The 21,410-nt window shown below is 45.1% G+C and overlaps 1 protein-coding gene across 1 annotated transcript in view; it reads right to left on the minus strand.

The window, feature by feature from the left end:
* The window catches only part of MYO1D (myosin ID), a 255,527-nt gene that overhangs the window by 44,815 nt on the left and 189,302 nt on the right, over nucleotides 1–21,410 (minus strand). The window lies entirely within an intron of this gene.

The raw sequence follows: 21,410 nt of genomic DNA on the forward strand, positions 1-21,410 counted from the left end.
GCAGTGAGTGGTGCCCCCGGGGCCACCTTCTGAGAATGTTAGGAGGGTCTCAGGCAGAGCACACGCAGACCTTCCCACTGGATGAAGCTCTGCGTGTAGTGCTGTCAAACTTCTGCTGGTGGGAATGAGGTTCATCTTACTGCTCATTTGCTTCTGCCCTGGACTCTGAGCTCTTTGGTGGAGGCCTGTGATATATGCAGTAATAGAGTGCCTGTTAGCTCTAGCCTTTATCCAAATGCTTCAGTTTCCTCATCTGTCAAAGGAAGGATACTGTCACCTCCATTATCTGGGAAATTGTGAGGTGAAAATGCAAAGTGTGAATACCCTGGGAAAAGTACTGAATCCACAAAAATGTGCCTAACTTAGGATTCTACAGTAGAGAATACTTACATATAAATAATTTAATTTAAAGCTCAATATCTACATTATATCAAGTCTATTTACAAGTACCATGAAAACACAACAATTTTCCGAGCTTTCAGCACTGATTAACTTGAAGCAATATTCAATATAAAAATGTTTCTAGTCCAAAGCTGTGATTTTTGTGTGTGTGTGTGTGTGTGTGTGTGTTTTGGGGGGGGTGTGATTTTTGTCTCCTGATCTAACCTATGGCAAATATTAAAGCAAAACTTTTCAGTGAATCACAGAGGATAGCAAGGCTTCCATAAGACTGTGTCATTAAAAACAAGCAGCTCACCAAGTCAGAGTCCAGCATTTTCAGTCTTTAAAGGTTTGTTTTCTAAGTAATTAGAAAAGGTACTTATGAGTATACCCTGCCTATTTCTAAAAAAATATTTGGGGAGAGCTTACAATACAAGGAACAGACATAATCAAAGTAATTTAAAAATAATCTTTTCATCCAATTCACAGCCATTTCTTAAGAACATCTGTGGAACAGAATTAACCCAGAGTTACAAATGAGGTCTTCAATAGTCTCTGACACCGAAGATATTTTATTCTCCGGAACTAAATACGGAGCTGCTGATATCTGGAAATAAATGACTTCTGGGGAAACTGTGGATTCGGAATGAACATTAATACAATTAAGAAGTAGATTAAAAACCAACAGGCAGCCCATGCCTGGATCACATCACAGTTTTACTGCCATTTGCATGGAATAGCTAGTCTTATGCAGAATATGTTAGGAAAACCACAAAAAAAGGGAAATGACTCATGGAAAAACCAGAGCAGCTCAGGCTAACTGGCTAGACAGGGACTCAACCATGTCTTTTTCTGCCTCTGTCCACCTCTACATATCCTACAGGCACCACCTTGTAAGAATCACAGGAGAGAAATGTTTTGGCAACTACATCTTGGACACATCCAGCTTTACTAGTAGTCTTCTCCATGTGACTGACATGCATACACACACACACACACACACACACACACACACACACACAGAGGAGGCACTGGAATGCATGTAGCGATTTTTTCCAGCAGTCTTACCTCCATAATTATGTTTGACCTAGACAAACATTTAAATATTCTGCTCTTCCGAAGAAGGCAGTAATCAGCACGAGGTCACATCTCCTCTTGGGTGGAGATGGCTAGTGACTCCAGGGAGAAAATGTTAAATCCAAGGTTTCCGCAGTCCAGTTACTCAGTGTAATAACATAAGCCCTTTGCTGATCGCCTTAACCTATCTTTGCAAAAAGTGACCAAACTGGACGAAGCCAGAAACACTGTTGCAATGAGTCAGGGGTCAGCAATGTTTTTCTGTGCAGATAGTAGATATTTTAGCTTTGAAGACCATATGGTCTGGGTGGCAACTACTCCACTTGGCCATGGCAGTGTGGACGTCAACGAATGGGCATGGCTGCTTTCCCATACAATTTTGTGGATAATGGGTTTGAATTTTATATAATATTCAGGTGTCACAAAACATCATCCTTCTTTTGATTCCCACCTTCCCCAAACTATTTATTATTATTTTTAAAATATATTTTTTTATTGATTTCAGAGAGGAAGTAGGGGAGAGAGAGAGATAGAGACATCAATGATGAGAGAGAATCATTGGTCAGCTGCCTCCTGCATGCCCCACACTGGGGCATGTGTCCTGACTGAGAACTGAACTGTGACCTCCTGGTTCAGGGGTCAACACTCAACCACTGAGCTATGCTGGCCGGACTCCCCCAACCATTTAAAGTTGCAAAACCCACTGGGTGGTAGGCCAGATGGGGCCTGTGGGGTCGTCTGCTGACCTCTGGGCTAGTTCATGGCAGCTGACCTGTACGGGCAGCTATGGGACAGAAACACGCTGAGGCAGGGCTCTGAGCTCGAAGAGCAAGTCTACTGCTCGAGTGTCAGGCCCCTTAGACCCAATTTACTGCTGAGCACGACCAGACTAGCGAATAACCTTGGGCACTAGGCGGCTAACACTGAGCTTAAGATGGAGCAACATGGGAGAAAGACTGTTCTGCAAGTGAGCAGTGTGCGTTAGTTTGATTAAAAGCGCGGAAGTGCACTGTATTAGTGCTTCCCACAGCAGGATAAACAGAAAGTAAGTAATGAACGTGCTGCTAGCCGCTCCTGCTGCCCCTGTGGTCTGAAACAGCAGCCCAGCGACTATCCATTCCAGGGCTCCTTATGGGATGACAAACGCCAGCCGGCCGGAGGGCCCAGAGATGCCGTCCTTTCCCAGGGAAAAGGGCTTCCTGCACAGCTCGCACTGATCTGGCTGGAGAATGAATTCCCAGGGAGATGAAAGAAAAAAGAGGTCATTTATCAGGTCCCTCTCTCCTGCCCCGCTCATTTTCTATTTTGAAATGTGCTTCCGTTCTAAATGTCCCTCTTTCTGCTTTGAGTAACGCCGGTGCCTTACATCTGAGAGGCAGAGCCAGTAGGACAGGACGCAGTGGGGTGCACACTCTGGAGCCTGACCGCCTGGGTGCCTGCCTACCACTAATTAACTGTGAGAGTGAGTTACCTACCCTCTCCGTGCCTCAGTTTCTTCAGTTATAAAACGGGGGGAATAGAACTCACCTTCTAGACTTGTCAGGTTGATATGAGTCAGCATATGTACAGTGCCCGGTATGGAGTCAAGATTGATAATTGCTAACTCTTTGCTAACTCTTATCTTTATGCATGCGCAAACACATGAACACACACACACACACACACACACACACACACACACACACACTTAATTTGATCCTCAAACTGGCCAGGCATTACTTCCTTTTTATGTGGAGTGATAAACGAAGGCTTAGTGGCCCAAGGCCACTCAACTATGAATCTTCTTTTTATTATGGACCAAACTGTCCTTCAGGGGCTTCTAAATATCAGAGTAACTGAGTGTGATCTTCAATTTTTTGCCCTTTGCCTGTTGGGGGCCTTCCTTACAGAAAAGGCTGTATAAAAAAGTGTATGTTTTTTTTTTTTTAAATAAAAAAATCACATATTTGTAATCCATATGCAATAGGAACCTCAATTATTTACCAGAGGGTGATTTTTCTTATATGCTTTATTACCATTACCTTTCTATTGCATTTCACTGTTTCTATCCTTAGTACTCTTTATACTATTTTCAGCTGTTCTCTTCTTACTGATTACTTACCATCAATTTATTTAAAAAAAAAATACAATTTTATCTACCTCGGAGAGAGGGAAGGAGAGGGAGGAGAGACCAAAACATCAATGATGAGATAATCATCGATCGGCTGCCTCCTGCACACCCCTTACTGGGGATCGAGCCTGCAACTCAGGCATGTGCCCTTGACTGGAATCGAACCCAGGACCCTTCAGTCTGCAGGCCAGCACTCTATGCATTGAGCAAAACGGCCAGGGTCATCATTGATGTCCTGAAATGTAATTATGTCCGTTCCTAGGCACAGATCTTTGAATGAAGGTACTTGACTTCTCAGCTCTGTCCTGTATGTACCCATATGCTGCTCCCTGTGGGGGCAAAGCACTTATCCTCTAGTCATCCTCATTCAACTGCACACGTGCTGTGTGACAGACGGAATATGCTCGTGGCTGAAAAATTAAACTATTTTGGGAGAAACCTGATCCCTTTTTTATGTGTAAATATGCTAATTGCATCTGGCCATGGTAGGTAATTGTTTTTTTCTTTCAAATTTTCCTTAGTTATCAAGCAATATATGCTTATTGAAATTAAGTAAAAAAAAGCATAGAGAAGTTGAAAGAAAAACTAAAGCACCTTGAATTAATAGTTTTGGTCTATTTTCTTCTGCTTTCTTTTTATGCAGGTTTTCTTTTTGAAGTTGTGATCACAACTTGGACAACATATTACATACGTAAAAGACTTACAAGCGTGTCCTTTGACAAAAAAAAGTTTCTAAAAATGAGTTTTCATGGCTGTTAAAAAGGTTCATCACATGGATACACAAGTTTATTGAGACATTCCTCTAACGTTTAGGTTGTTTCCAGTTTTTCACTACATATAAATCACTGCTATGTGCATCTTTCCATATAACATTTTGCTCACATTTCTCATTACTTTCTAAGGACATATGTGGAGACTGTGAGGACAAAAGATAGGAGCATTAATAAATTACGCATGTTTGTTTCTTCCTCTGGCTCTAAATGTACAACCTAACCTTTGAAATGACCAAAACAGAGACATGCTGGCCTCGCTGACTGCAGTCTGTTCAGGCCTGCTCTGCTCCATGGCCTTCGGGGAACTGAAGAGCTTCCTGCATATAGAGATGCTAATCATTACAGGAATGCTGTTTGCAAAGCTACCCCCTCACCTGACAGTACCTCTCCGGACATAAGGGACTTACGTACTGTTTATCAAAGATTTAAAGGCACACTTACTGGGGTCGACGGACTGGGCACCATCTTCCGCCCACCCCTGCAGGTGCTCAGATGTGTGTGGTCCTCAACCACCTCCCTCTTTCTATTTTCCCTTCCTTTGACATAAAAAGAGCCTAAACTCTGTCCTTTCTCACGACAGGCTTGAGGATTAGGTCTCCCATCCTCTTAGTAAAACCCACGGACTTTCTTCAGGTAACGTTAACTAATTACTACTAACATTTTTTTCCTTCTGGCCTTTTTTAAGGGCGGAGACCTCTGAAAGGCTTTTGATTCATGCTTTCAAATGGTTTTCCCAATTTGTACCAATGACCTCTTTCAGCAGCCATAAATCAATGCAGAATCTTACTGCATCCTCGCTAATGTAGACTGTTATTATTAAAATAAGCTACATGGATTTGAAAAAAAAAAAGTGTCTTATTGTTATGCTAACACATTTTTGATTACTAATGATGTTGAAATCTTTTTCAAATGCTTGATGTTTTTGTGTGTGTGTGTGTTTGTGTGTGTCAATTGTTCGTTTTCTTTACTATAATGCATCAGTGGAGGATAAGGCTACCCCAAGACTCCGTGCATTGGAATAGCAGAGGGAATGATTTCTAAGGGAGTGATAAGGAGGACCACTTTATGAAGGAGGAGCCAAAGAGGCAGCTCTCTCTGCTCCTCTCAGTGCCTCCACCCTCCACCACACACATGACAGTCAGTGTTTTTTTTTTTTTTTAATATATTTTATTGATTTTTTTACAGAGAGGGAGAGAGAGGGACAGAGAGTTAGAAACATTGACGAGAGAGAATCATCAATCAGCTGCCTCTTGCACACTCCCTACTGGGGATGTGCCCACAACCAAGGTACATGCCCTTGATCAGAATCGAACCTGGGACCTTTCAGTCCGAAGGCCGACGCTCTATCCACTGAGCCAAACCGGTTTCGGCATGACAGTCAGTCTTAACTGCTACGTATTGGTTTAGGATGAGCCACTAAAATGCCCTAGTCAGTGGTCGGCAAACTGCGGCTCTGTTGACTACTGAGTTTGTCGACCACAGCCCTAGACTGTTTTGCTCAATGGTTAGAAGGTCGGCCTGGGGACTGAAGGGTCCTGGGTTTGATTCCAGCCAAGCGCACATACCTTATACCTCAGTAGTAGGCTCGATCCCAAGTCCTGGTCGCATATGCGAGGCAACCAATTGATGTGTCTCTCTCACATTGATGTTTCTCAATGTCTCGTCCCCTTTCTTCCATTCTCTCTAAAAATTAATGGGAAAAATATAGTCTGGTAAAGATTAACAACAACAACAACAACAACAACAAAACACACAATGAAACAAACAGAATGATGAGCCACTAAATATTTGACTTAATCTATTTGGTTTTTTAAACCTTCCTGGATTCCCATGATGCTCATTTAGGTTCACTATGATTCTTTCTTTTCTTTTTAAAAAAATATATATTTTATTGCCAAGACCGGTTTGGCTCAATGGATAGAGCGTCGGCTTGGGGACTGAAAGGTCCCGGGTTCGATTCCGGTCAAGGGCATGTACCTTGGTTGCGGGCATATCCCCAGTAGGGGGTGTGCAAGAGGCAGCTGATCGATGACTCTCATCGATGTTTCTAACTCTCTATCTCTCTCCCTTCCTCTCTGTACAAAATCAATAAAATATATTTAAAAAAATATATATATATTTTATTGATTTTTTTTACAGAGAGGAAGTGAGAGAGATAAAGAGCTAGAAACGTCGATGAGAGAGAAACATTGACCAGCTGCCTCTTGCACATCCCTTGCACACCCCCTACCGGGGATGTGCCCGCAACCAACGTACATGCCCCTGACCGGAATCGAACCTGGGACCTTTCAGTCCACAGACTGACGCTCTACCACTGAGCCAAACCGGTTTCGGCTCACTATGATTCTTGCTGGCTAAAGGCTACACTGAGAATACAAAAGTAGCAAGAGATGGTGAGATACACTGACGATTGACTCAAATTTGCGTTGCTGGAAGTCTGTTCGCAGCCTCCAACCTGCCACAGGCCAGTAGGAGATCCTTTGTAGAAGTCCTTCCCGCGATGCAATACAAACCGGCTTCCAATGACCGGTGTGGAGGCCTTACTGCCACGGGGTGGGCTCTGGCGTGGAGGCGGTGAGCAGAGCCCAGGCACAAGAGCCGTGGATCCTCCCCCCTCTCCACGCGCTCCCTTCCCAATTTGGTCCAAATGGGCTGAGAAGGGGGCTGTCAGCTCGCAGGTGGGACTTTCCCTACCTGCTCTGAAGTTTCTAATTACTCACACCCGCTGGGTCTGAGGCTGACATCAACCTGCAGTAGTCACTTAGGAAAATCTCGGTCAGCACGCGTTCCCTCTCCTTCCTCAGCCCACACCCTGTACTTAGCCGTGATTGCTGAGTGGTGACACTGTCAGTGCTGCGGTGTGGTGGACAACCCGGGGTGAATTCCACATCCTCCCTCCCTCAACCCTGGCCACCCACCCGCCTGCTTTCTCCTTCCCCCTCTCCTTTGATATGCATTTGCTGCTTCCTGTGGAAGGTGCAAGGGTGACTCAAATATACACGTGGCACAATCCCTGTTCTCCGTGAACTTGGAGTTCCCTGGGGGGGGGAGGGGCAGATCAAGCATACAGCTAACTATAAAATGAGCGAGATCACAAATGAAGAGCCCCAGAGGCCCTCCCCAGGGCTCCGCGGTCAGGACTCACCAAGAGGCACAGCCCTGCTGCATCCAGGGGGTACAGCACAGAAGGGGGGGGGCACAAGGCTGTCACTGTCACGGAGGGGAATTCGAGATCATCCTGGGGACAACATGCTCCTCAGTCGCACCGGGATGCACAGCAGGCCATCAGGACGGGGACGGCGTTTCCTGCTTCGTGGGGTGCAGGAAACCATCTCCTTCTTTAGAAAACGCTGTCTGATGCTAAGCCTGTTCCATAAAGAACGGATTTTCCTTTGTACCAAAGGAAGGCGTCCTGGCAGCATCCACTGCACGAGATGGTTCCCACCTCAGGCCCTCTACCACCTCTCCCCGCCTCGAGGCAGCGCTGATTCTGTAATAACCATGGTGACAATGATAATCCAATGAGCAATCACCAGCTGAGCACCTACTATATGCACACCTGAGCTCGGCGCTTGGCTAGACGAAACCCAACAATGTGTGAAGCAGGCATGGCTACCCTCAACGCGCTGACGAGGAAGGACAAGGTATCAAGCATCCAAACTCTGGTACAGAGATGGGCTCCAGTGGAGCCTCGGTCCAAAGCCTGTGCTCTGCCTGCCGGTCTCGCTGCTTCTCAGCACGAACAAGGGGGCCTCACGCTGTCACCCTGCTCAGTCTCAGAGGCTGAGCAGCCCAGGGCCAGGAGGAAGTGTACATGTACCAGAAGGTGGGGGGACCACAGCAGCATGCCTACACGGTGCATTTACCGACTGTGACCTGTGTGATGGGTTGTGCCCGCCTGGGTCAGTTGTGCAAATGAGGCCACCGACATGGGTTGGGTCTCCCTGGCTTAGGGACACACCCCAGTCCGAGTCATCTAGTTGAGAGATGCAGACACTAGTTTCAGAAGAGACAGCTGAGAAGTGTGGGTGACTTGGTAAAACCTGTTTGTAAGAGCAGGAAAGCGATTCAAAAGGCATGTCACAGTCCTGGTCAGGAGCAGCTTCCTAGAAAAAGATCACGCAGTCTTCTAGCCCAAACTCAGGTGACCTGAGCTCCTCTACATGGCTCAGGCCTTTCTCCAAAAAAGTCCCAAGACACTCCCCTCCCCTAAGCAATTCTCAGAATCTTCTTTACATCTCTGTGATGTTGTGTATGTGTTTTAAATATATATATATATTAATATATTTTATTGGTTTCAGAGAGGAAGGGAGAGGGAGAGAGGGATAGAAACATCAATGAAGAGTGAGAATCACTGATTAGCTGCCTCCTGCACACCCCACACTAGGGATTGAGCCCGCAACCCTGGCATGTGCCTTGACTGGGAATCGAACCATGACCTCCCAGTCCATAGGTCGACGCTCAACCACTGAGCCACGCCGTCCAGGCTTGTGTTTCTTGTTTTTGTTTAAAGGCAGGTTGGCAGATGACTAGCTAGTATTATTTCAGAAAATTCTCAATGATGTAAGAGACTAATGCACATTCAGAACACTCATGCAACTTTCATGCTGTTCAAAAATTATCACTGGAGACGGAGGTATTCTTATAATCAATACTTAGGCAAGTGTGTGCTGAGACTATGGTTAAGAATACAGTTACCTTTCAAGGCAAGCAGTATCTAATGCCACTTCTCTCTGTGGAGAAGTTCTTTCCGCCTCTAGTCTCTTCCTTCTACACACTGTCCCCTCATGGCTGCTGGGGTTATCTTTCCAGAGCAGATATCTGATTTGTTGGCAAAGTGTGTAAGTCAGGTGGTCTCGTCACTGCTCCCTGTCTGGGACACTCCTGAGAGTTCAAGGTGGCAGCTCATTAATTATCCAGGCGTAAACCAGAGCTTCCTCTGCAAGCTGGAACCTAGCTCATCCCGAGGAGGAGGTACCCGACAAGCTGCCCTGCCCCTCCCCTGCCCAGGTAGGCCTCTGGGCAGTGCCTGCCCTTCTTGAGCTTCGGGATCTGCACTTGGGCCCTGCCCTGTGTCTGCGGGACAGCCTCTTTCCCAGGCACCTTTCAGTACATCACTTCCTGGATCACCAGCATTTGTTTTCCACGTATATTGTCTTCTGTAGACTGGAGGTTAGGGGGTTTAAATCCTCCTTGTGGGGACTGCCAATGTGTAGAGGGTGTTTCTTTATTATAATATATTTTATTGATTTTTTTTTTTTAACAGAGAGGAAGGAAGAGGGAGAGTGAGAAACATTGATGAGAGAGAAACATCAACCAGCTGCCTAAGGTACATGCCCTTGATCAGAATAGAACCTTGAGTCCACAAGGCCGATGCTCTGTCCACTGAGCCAAACCAGTTAGGGCTAGAGGGTGTTTCTTATGTCTTCAGTATTCAGTAAAAATTAATTGATAATGAATAGATAAATTGGAGAATCTGATATCTTTTCAATAAATACACCGAGATCTGTGTTGTGAATAAATGCTCATGACCCCAATGTTTTCTTGTAGACCCGCTGACTGTCCGGGTATCACAGAAACTTCAGTCCGACTGCCACCTGAGTGAACCTACAGAAGAATAATCCTCTATGAGCAATGCGTTTTCTCAGCAGTGAAGACAGTGACAAGCATATTTCACTTCCATTGTTCACTGGGGAGAGCATTGCTCTAGGCCAAACGCTGACCCAGGTAAGTAGTGACTCATCTCAGAAGTGTACTGAGTTGTGCTGGGTCCAAAAACTCAGACCCCAGACTTGAACTCACCCCGGGGGCTTTCAGACCCACAGGGCAAAGCCTGCCACATTGTCTGCTGTCGAGAAGACTGTGTGTGAAATTCCTGGGTGGCTCTTTCCTACCTAACCTGTTTCTCACAAAGGTGCACACCCGAAGAAGTGAAAGGAAGTTCCCCAGGCGGACTGAGAACGTCCCCTCCCACAGGGTGAGCAATGAGTCCACGCCCAGTAGCGTGAATTCCCTGTCTTGTAAGGTTTTCCTTCTCCCCAAGCCTTAATCTCTGAGTGATGAGCAAGGATTGATACAGCCTCCTAAATCAGAACGTCCAGTGACTTTGGAGAGTGATGAAGTGCAAGCGACGGCGTCACCCCCCTATGACAGCCTTTTCCCTGTTGTGATGTTCAACACCCGTAATTGGAAGAGAATAGCCAGGAAATAGGACCTGTGATGAATGGAGGGATAAAAGTACAGAGGATGAGTCTATGAGGGTATCACAGTGTAAGTCATGAAATGGTGACAGCTGCTCCCACAGCCCTGAGAACTAGAAGGATCCACAACTGGTTTAGAAACAGGATCACATTTCCTGGGTGCATGTTTAAGATCATGAGATATATCAGCAAGGGGAGCAATGGAATAGATTCCTCTGGAGGTTTCTAAGGACAGAGCCGTCAGGAAGCAGTCAGGGATGAGTTTTGTTTAAATTCAGCCGTAACCGGCAGGAAACTTTAAGCCCTTCCCAACCCTGCAGTCTCAGGATTCTACATCAATTGCCAGTGAAAGATGAGCCGAACCCAGGACCAGAGGGGCCTCAAGAAGTTATCCGAGCTGCTTCCTGCCAACGGCATAAGACTTCTAATTTTAGGTCCCACTAAGGATGAGAAGCAGTAATACCAGGAGTCTTCCATCATTTAATCTGTCTCTGACAGTCAAAAGCCTGCCGTTATGTGCAGTCAAACATCCTTGGTGTTAGATGGAAAACAAGATGGTTCCCTCATATCAACCCTCATATCTAGTCAACTAAGGTTATCATGCTTGTTAAGGCTCTTCAAGTATTCTTCATGCCTTCAAAGCTGCTGTTGTAAAGTTCAAGAAAATCTCAAAGACGGTGTGACATCCTAGTTTGACACAATGACTCTGCAGAAATGGATTCTGTAACACCAAGTTTTGGGGGCTAAGGCATCCAATGAAATGGGAAGGAGTTAGGGATGAAACCTGGATGGAGGTTTTTTTTTTTTTTTTTTTAAATTGATTTTGGAGCGAGAGAGAGGGAGGAGAGAGAAAAACATTGATGAGAGATGATCGACTGCTTTCTGCTCACCCTCTACTCGGGATCGAGCACACAATCCCAACTTGTGCCCTGACTGGGAATCAAACTGTTGACCTTTTGGTTCATGGGATGAGGCTTAACCAACTGAGCCACAGTAGTCAGGGCAGAACCTGGATGGAATTTTAACACAACATTCCTCCTCCTAACATACTCAGATCCTAAAAGTGTCTATTAATGCCATCACCAGTCTTCCATAAATATGAGCCACTGAGCACACGTGACTGTAGTTGGGGAAGAAAGAAGTAACAGATGACAAAGGCTGGCTCCAGTGAGGAAGGGGTCTGGGAAGAAAGGGTGGGACAAAAGGAGAATTTGACATCACAACAACAAATGGGCTTACAGGGTGGAGGGACAAGGAAATAAAAACAGGCAGAATTTCTCCTCACGGAATGTATCTCAAAACATCACCTGAAAGTGGCCCTCACTGGTTTTTCTCGGGACACGCTAGGCAGGTGAGCCAGTAGGAAGTGTGCCCAGGGCGTGCTGCCAGGAGAGAGACGGCAATGCAGCGAGGGGGGAGAAGCAGGCGAGAGCAGGGGAAGGCAGGTGGGGGTGGGAGTGGTTTGAAGAAAATGTTATTTATTGGTTAGTGGCCAGTGAACTGGCCACAAATTTCTAACATATATCCTTGCAGCCCTCTCCTCAGAGGACACTTTAAAAGCATCTCTCTCTGTTGCTGCCCCTCCTCTGCTCCCAGGGACGGTTCTGTGCTGAGCCTGTCTGCCTCTCCGGGAGCTCTCAGTTCCATCGGGTTTGCCACGTGGCCCAGAAATCCTGTACATTCTGGGCGGGGCTGGGATGCTTCTCTAGAAGGTGGTAGAGGCCACGGGACAATTAAAATGACCATTTCAATGAAATGAGAAACGTTGAAACTTCTCCAGGTCAGGAGAAGAACTGACAGCTAATTTCCTTGGGGCACGTGGTAGTATCCCTCAAGCACCTTCTAGCAAATTTTAAAATGAAAAATTCTTATTCTTTTGAAGAAGGAAGACTTTGAACACCCCACACCACCACCACTCAATTAGCTTGGGGAAATAAAAAAGCACTTCCAATCCACATGCTGAAAATCGGCTTTTGTTGAGGCAATTACGAACATTACCCTTTTATTCTGTAAGAAACCAACCCACCCAGCGGGCTGAGAAAAAGCAAAGGCCACGGTCCCTTGGCCCTGGGGCTCCGTGCTCTCCTGCTTGCTTTAAATTGCTTCTGTTTTTAGTTCTTTTGATGGTTGACTTCAATCACTCAACGATATGCTTACACTGCTTATCCATTTTAGCTGTTAGGCACTGACTTCCTCTCATGACAGATCTGCATTAAGTCATAACCTCCTCTCATCTTCATCGGAAACTCAATATAGTTCTGATGACCTTGATCACATTAGACAACAACGTGCATCCTCTCTCTTGTTCCATCAACGAGAAGTCAGAGTCTTCTTTGCCCAGTGGATGAGGCGGGAGGCTACCGGCAGCCCTACCTTCCCTTGAGCACTTCTTCCCACACCCACCTCCTGTCGGCCCGCACTTTTACATCCTCCAAGCTGTGAACTCCTGATTTTTCCTCCAAAGGCTTTTCCTATACCAAGCATCCCAATCTCAGTCACCACCACCACCCCACCTGCCAGGTGCTCCGGCCAGAAGAGAATCCTCTCCTCCCCTCTCACTCTATCCAAGTCCCGTCATTGCTTCCCCCAGAATAGATTCTCGTCATCTCCAGTGCGAGATACCAGCCACTCTCATTCTGTGAGAGAATCCATCCACTACAGAACGACCAGAAGAACTTTTCTGAAGGGGAAACATTCTGAAGGATCCATCAGGTCACGTCACTCCCTTTGCTAATAGATGGTCGCTCATTGCAACCCCTGGACCATGGCCCACAAGGCTTGAATGACCTATCCCTCACTTCCATTCTCCTACTCCTCCCCCTCATTCGCTCTGCTCCAGCTGGACCAGTCCCTCTTGTTTGACTGTCACAGCTAATTCCTGTATCAGGGGCCTTTACTCCTCTGCTGGGAAACACCCCAGATCTTTTCCTTCTTCTCAACCTTCGAATCCTAACTGAAGTGTCACTCCCTCTGAGGGGTCTCCCACGTGAGCAGAACAGCCTCCTGCCCTCTATGCTCCATCACGTTATCCTATTTTATCTTCTCCATCGCACTCTAGGCATCCATCACCTTACTTATATGCATGTGTCACTGGGCACCTCCTTTCTAGAATGTGAGCACCGAGAGCTATTTTGTGCCCGGCCCATATCCTCATCCCCTGGAACTGTGCCTGGAACATAGGAGGCATGAAAAACAACACTGATTATTATCAACTCAGTGTTCTGTAACATGAGTAAGGCTTCTATGCCTTGACTAAGATTAACGCCAGAAGTCGGAAATAAAGCAGTGTTTTATTACTGAAACCATATAATTATTATTCACTACTTAAATATATTCTCTCTTGAGTGCTCCCCTACCTCCAGGATTTTAACAATGACCTTTTCTCTATCATGGACTAGTTTTTAAAGGATAGAATAAAACTGTTCGAGTTTCCCAGGTGCCATTCATTGAAACCCTCTATCTTCCTGCTCTGATCTGGACTTGACTGCTCCCTAAGTCTGTGTCACAAATTTTATTTCCCTCCTGATTTATATCTATTGTCTCCTGGCTCTCATATCTTCCTCTTTCTTTTATCTTAGTCTGCAGGAATATATTCCCAGAAAACTTCCTGGGAAAAGGTGTATGAAAAGCCTCTGTTTGTCTGATTTGTAGAGAGAGAGAGAGGAAGAGAGAGGGATAGAGAGATAGAAACACCGATGAGAGAGGGACATCATCCATCAGCTGCCTCCTGCATGGCCCCTACTAGGGATTCAGCCTGCACCTGAAGTATGTGCCTTTGACTAGAATCGAACCTGGGATCCTTCAGTCTGCAGGCCGATGCTCTAGCCACAGAGCCAAACCAGCTAGAGTGCTTATTACTTTTTTTTAATGTCACATTTTATTGACACTTTGGCTGGGTGAAGAATTATAGGTTGACAATACTTTCTGCTCAGTGCTTTAAAGACAATTTTCCATTGTTGTTTGGCATCTAGTATCAGTGAAGAGCATTCACGTACATGCATACTTTTAGGTATACTCTCAATCTCAATAGGGACTTTCCATGAAAGATACTTACAGTAGAGAAAAGAAGCACACACACACACACACACACACACACACATACAAAGAATAATAAAGAGAAAGGAAGCCACAAATGTGTTAGTATTGGCCAAGCCTACTCATGTTGATGCATACAAGAAGAAATTTTGGAAAGCTAGCTTACTTAAATTAACTGAATTAGGTTGAATTGGAGTATGTTGAGTAAAGAAATTCAATGTTATTTCTCCCCAAACACAGACAGTGTTTCTACAAATTCTTCTCCTAATCGGGCTCAGTACTTTTTTGTAAGGCTTTTCCTAGCAATTTCCTTAGCAAACCTCTTATTCACAGCACTCCACAGTTCACCTTCATGGTTCTCAGCACAACTGTAATTGCTTCTCACTGTCTATTTGTAAACTCTGTAAGGGAACAGGGGACAGTGTCTTGCTCAGCACCGTCTCCCTGGCATCTGGCTTGTACGGAAGTCCTGGTACTTTGGAGTTGGGGCTCACTCTATGGGTCGAGAAAATGAAAGCAGAGGCACACCCAGGTGAGGAACAGTTAAACCCCTCTGAGCGTCAAGAAGTAGATCCCTGTTTAGTTTTTTAGGCTTCCAGTCCTAACAGAAAGACCATGGCTTTCAGAGATCATGAGCTTTGGAGCCAGAGAACTTGAGCTTGAATCTGATTCTACTGTCACTGATTCATTATGTGATGGGGAAAATCATTGATAGGTTCTGCATCCCAGTTTTTTCACCTGAAAAATGGACATGAGAATGTCTACTTGGCAGCAGAGTGACTTTGAAGATTAAAACAGATAATTTATGTAAATAAATGGACACATTGTAGGATCTTAAAAGTAGTTATTAATAAAAGCACTAAAAAGGTACAATAGATATCTAATTAAATCTAAAGCACTAACTTGAATGGGAAAAAGAATCCAGAAATTATATCCCAATTTGCATGATGAAAATATTCTACAGTAAAAGTGAGATAATTAACCATTTTCCAAATCTGAGGCTCCTTGAGGTCCAAGTATGTCCTTCCTATCTCCTGCAGTTGGATCCACCACCATCACATTCGACTGACCTTGCCACACAGCTCAATCCATTAAAAAATCATTAGATAGGGGCCTCAAGCTACAGTTGAACATCAAATTTCTTCTGTGTCCTTTTACTCACTGATGAAAAATTTGAATGACTAAAATAGAAATTAATAAGGTTTTACTGTAAGTTTGACATTTATACTACATTTTGTTTGGTTACATAACATCAAATATACATGTGGTGTGGTAAAATTCAGCAAGGAAAGGGGCTTTTGGGGTCACTTGTAGACGCCAATCTTGTCATTTTAGCCCCATGGAATGCAGTGAGTTCTCTGCTGGGGAGGGGGGCAGGGGGCAGCTCCCTTTTCTGTTATACCATGGCCTTCCCTCACCATCCCCTCTGGGGTGGGCTTCTCCTAACTCGGTTTTGCCTCCATTATCTTGTAAGGATTCCTGTTCCTTTACTTTGGCATTTGCCTGGATGACTGCCCTTCAGAAAAATGAGAGCTAGACGGAGGGTCAGGAAACAATTCCCCCTACAGATGCCAGAATTCCCAGGACCTCCAGCGGCAGTCAGCCCAGGGCAGTGGAAAAGGAATCAAGGCTTTTTACAAGGAAGGCTCCTTTTTCCACAGGCAAGGTTAACATCAAGGGAGCCTTTTCTGTTTTGGTTTGTGGTCAATCAATGCCCTCCTCTGAGAGACAGTGAGAACAGCAGGGGAGCGGAACCAGGCGGACAGGAACCGCAAAGCCACAAAAGCCTCCATTTGGTTCCTTTTTACCTACGAAAGGGAATCCACTAATAGAATCCGGGAACAAAACTGCAATAAATTTAGCTCACTGCTCGGGAGATCAGGAGTGAGTCAGGTGGAAGGAGAGGAAGCATGTCAAAGCATCTATCTTCCCTGATGTGCAAGACAAAGAACACCCCAGAACTGACAAGCTTGCTGCTCTGCCCTATTTGCTATTAACGGATGGCAAGTGTTTTTTTAATTTTATTTTTATTTTTTAAATACCTGGGACCCTTCAGTCCACAGGCTGATGCTCTATCCACTGAGCCAAACTGGATAGTTTAAAACTATGAGGATTTATATTTAAAGGAACCTAGGTCTCCTGACCTTCTTGTGCCTCCAACCAGGTAGAAGCAACAAAGGATGGCACATTTAGGAACATGCATTCAAGTCATCGGCCAAAGCCTTCCAAGGACAACTGTGACTTCCTAACTCTCATCTTTCATAACAGAAAGGTGAAAAAGCTTTCTAAAGAGCACAAAACCCTAAAGAAAACTCTGTACTGCATATCAAGAACACCTCACGTTGCTCTGGATAAGAAAATGACCTCAATTGGACAGAAGGATATGTGGGGTAGTCCTTGTGCCTATGAAATATGCTTCTGTGAATTGATATTCAGATTTTCTGGATCTGATGGACATGGGCTCTGATTTGTGACTGACTCTCTTTTAAAAAGGACACGTGACTTAGACTAGAGACAAGGTGGGGGGGTCTAACAATCAATGTTTGTCAGGAGCCCAGATGTTTAGTTTTATGCCTTTCCTTCTGCTGCAGGTATTCTCTCAGGCGTGAGTTCTGCTCTCCTGAACGGACGGCTATCACTGATCTAACCACATTGCTTACTTTATTTCCCAAGGATTCACAGTGAATATGACTTAGCTCCCACTAGTGACAGCTGGAAAGAGTCCAAGAAAGAATCCAAGCAGATAAATCAGAAACCAGTTTCAAAGAGACCCTACAGTTAGCCGCAAGCACTGGGTTTGATTCTGGCCCATGTCCAGGTTGCAGGAGATAGCCAATCAATGGTTCTCTCTCATCATTGATGTTCTATCTTTCTCTCCGAAATCAATTAAAAAAAAAAGAAAGAATGTTTAGGTTTACAAAACAGAGCAAATGGTTGGCAGAAATTGTATATAAGAAAGTAACAGAATATGGCTCCTGTAAAACAAGTTACTTGGTAAAAAATATTTCCCTTTGCCCTGGTTGGTATGGCTCAGTTGGTAGGGAGCTGCCCCATGCATTGAAAGGTTGTCAGTTCAATTCCCGGTCAGGGTGCATGCCTGTGTTTCAGGCTCGATCCCCGATAGGGGATGTGCTGGAGGCAGCAGATAGATGTTTCATTCTTATATCGATGTTTCTCTCTCCTTCTCACTCTAACAAAATCAGTGGAAAATGTCCTCAGGTGAGGATTAAGCAACAAAAACAACAACAGTGCTTAGAATGAGTGATGGTTCTTTCTGGGACAAGCAGAGGTAGTGGACAGAATCTTGGTTCTGTGCCTTTTTATCTGTTGAGTCTCATCTAATTTCTAATCTCCACCCACCTTTTCTCTGAAACTCAACCAATTCACTCCTCACACCCCACACTATGGATCAAACCCACAACACAGGCTTGTGTCCTGACCAGAAATCGAACTGTGATCTCCTGGTTCATAGGTTGACGCTCAACCACTGAGCCACAGCGGATGGGCCCGACAGACATTTTCAAACTCTTTCATATTAGTTCTATTTTATGTAATACCAACTGTGCCATTTCCTCACTTTAAGGTTGATTTATATTCTTGAATATCTTTATGCAAATCACTGAACATTTTAATTTCTCAACCAGCCCCTTTTCATCCCGGTCTGTCCATGTGATCTTCGGTATTCTTCTACGCTTCCTTAAATTTCATTCAGTATGCAGACAGCTTCTACAATGTGGATTTCCTGTGATAGTCCCTTTCAGAAATGGGATTTTCTTTTCCTTTTAAGTCTAAAGCCTGCACTTTTCTCGCTGCTACTTTTTCTTTCTTTCTAGGCCTCATAACTAAGGAGACGTCTCTTCGGTCCCGGGGTTCTCGCACAAAAGAGGCGCGTGGATTCTTCTGGGTTTCTTCTTACAGTTTCCCGCTTTGTAGTTAAAAATCCATTTCTCAGCTTTCAACCTGGAGAGCTGGCTCAGGAGCAAAGCCTCCAGTTGTGGTTTTGAAGCCTTTTACTTACTATGAAACTGCTGACCTGAGAAGCACCTACATCTTGCTTCCTTGTCAGCTTAAGGAAGGGAGAGTCTGGAATTATTTCTAGTTTTTTAGTTGTTAAAAAAAAAAAAAAAAAAAAAAAGGAAATGAAAAACTGCAACCCCTAGCATTCAACATACCCATGGCTCTTCAAGTCTATAGCTCTTGTAGCGGCCAATTTAATATCTTAAAATACCAATTCACTTCTGTCCCTAGATGTATTACATCAACACAAGATGAAGCATTCATAAAGGGGAGGGAACTGTAAAAGAGTTCTTTCATGCAGGAGGAGGACTGAGGCGGGCTATCTTTTGGGGGGCAAGATGCACATTACCAGTGGGGAAGGACTGAAGTATCCCATGGCCAGTGGGCCCCATGGGCCGGCTTCAGTATTCTACCATTGTCCACTGAGAGCTCTCCGAGTGCCTGGCACTGGCCTGAGCACCATGGAGACCACAGTGAACAACAGAAATAAAGTCCCTGCTAACGTGTGGCTTATATTCTAGTTGGAACATATGTGATAAAGAAACCATCAGGGAAGGTGCTGGTCAGACGGAGCTGAGAGCCACGTGGGGAAAGGAAGCAGGGCAGCGGGCGGGAGTGCTGGGCAGGAACACTACGCTCTCTGGGATGCTTAGGGACAGCCTGATGAGGCGACCTGAGAGCCGAGGCGAGGGGGGTCCTCTCAGGGGACTTCTGCCCGAGTAACATTTCTGCTTCCATCTCCACGAAAATGTGGCCCTTCTTCCTCTGTTTTCATGTGTACCTCTACGGAGGAGGGTGAACTGCTGTCACCATAAACCAGATGCCTTCAGTAACTGCAGTTTTAGCCCAGCCGGTGTGGCGCAGTGGTTGAGCATTGATCTATGAACCAGAAGATCATGATTTGATTCCTGGTCAGGGCACATGCCCAGGTTTTAGGCTTGATCCCCAGTGTGGGATGTGCAGGAAGCAGCCGATCAATGATTCTCTCTCATCATTGATGTTTCTCTTCTTCTCCCTTCCTCTCTGAAAGAAATAAACATACTATATTTTTTAAAAAAGAAAAAAAAATTATAATTTTAAATGGTCCAAATATCTCATTAAGGAGATGGACCATAATCTAATGAACCAAATCTCTACTGTTGGTTGTCTACATTATTTTCAGCCTATCCTTATTTTACTTCTATATCTTCAGCTGGAATTCAAACTATGATTAGTAAGCTGGCATTCAAGGAGAGCAGTTTGGGACTACAGATTGAGGGCTGTGGAAACCTGCGTTCAGAGGAGAGGAGAGGAGACCCACGTGACGGAGGCAGGAAGGCGGAGAGAGCAGTGGTGCTGGGGGTGGTGGAGGGGGGAGGAGGACAGAAGCAGAGGCCTCTGGGCGGTGCCTCCCTCCTCTGCTTCCTCCACCACTAGCCCGGAGGCTTCTTCTCTCCTGACCTCTGTATTCTCCTGGCTGCAACCAATGGCTGGCTTATTGATTGATCTGCGTCTACCCGTGAGTTAAAAAGAACATTAGCAAAATGTAACAGAGAAACAGGTCAAGCGTTCAGTTAAACTCAGTAATGGCGCTCCTGTAATTAAGCAGATATTTAGGAGACGGCGTACAAAAAACAAGAAGCAGATGGCACTGACTTCTGGCTTTCCTCCACAGACACAGAACAGGAAAAATAAGTTCCAATGCCTGGGACCGGGGCTGTGCTGAGGTTCCAGCACCCAGACAGGCACATGCCTGGGCAGCTGCAGCAGGCAGATGGGTCCTCTGACAGCGAAGATCGAAGATCGCAGCGTTTCTGGTGGCTCCCTCCTTAGGGCAGCCAGTGTCAGTCCATCTGGCTGCTGGTGGGCAGGAACGCTCATTCCCAGCAGGTAGTCACTGCTGGGAGGCGATACGAGAGCCAAGCCAGCCGTTTCAGAACCTCTGCAAAGCACGCTGGCCCGGCAAACCGCTGGCCCGACCCCCCTCCCCGGGAAGGAAACCCGCTCGGCTCCGCGTGCCGTGCACAATGGGACCATACAGAACAGGGGTATTCCGGGAGGCTTTACTTGGCTTTATATCAAGGTATTCGAATGCCATGCGACGGATCATTCAGCTAGAAAGCGCTTTTGTTCTCTGCTGCTTTTCTAAACAGGAAAGGAAAGTAACCGTGACTTTAAAGCCATCAATGAGATGCCGAAAAACTAGCTGCCATTTGTTTATTGTTAAAATGAAAAGAAGTTTCGATAAGTAACATACATTTACTGCAAAACACTTAGAGTGAAAAATAAATAAATCTCCCTCCTACCTCGTTGTCCCAGCACCCCATCTCCCCAACCCTCTCCAGAGACAAACATTGTTACCCATTTCCAGCATATTTTCCCAGAAATAGCGTATAATATACACAAAAATATGTGTGGCCCAAAATGTGTATGCGTGTATGTGTACTTTTAATAATTATAAAGGTAGTGTTTATTAAAATGCATTTCATTTTCAAAATGTAATAGAATCAGTTGTTAAAGTGCATATGTGTATTTTTGGGAAACACACACACACTCTATAAATATATGTGTGTATACATACACACACAAGTACATACCCTTATTATTATATTTAAAACAAAGGCATATCAAAGGCTTTGAGAATTACTGCAGTAAAGAAGCCTGTTTAACTTCATTAACAAATCCTAAATGTGTTTACTTATGAGAAGTATTAAATTTTATCAAATAGCATTCTTTGTCTTTAAAAAATATATATATTTTATTGATTTTTTACAGAGAGGAAGGGAGAGGGATAGAGAGTTAGAAATATCGATGAGAGAGAATCATCGACCAGCTGCC

This window comes from Pipistrellus kuhlii, unplaced genomic scaffold (assembly GCF_014108245.1).
Source record: "Pipistrellus kuhlii isolate mPipKuh1 unplaced genomic scaffold, mPipKuh1.p scaffold_m20_p_28, whole genome shotgun sequence".
NCBI lineage: Eukaryota > Metazoa > Chordata > Mammalia > Chiroptera > Vespertilionidae > Pipistrellus > Pipistrellus kuhlii.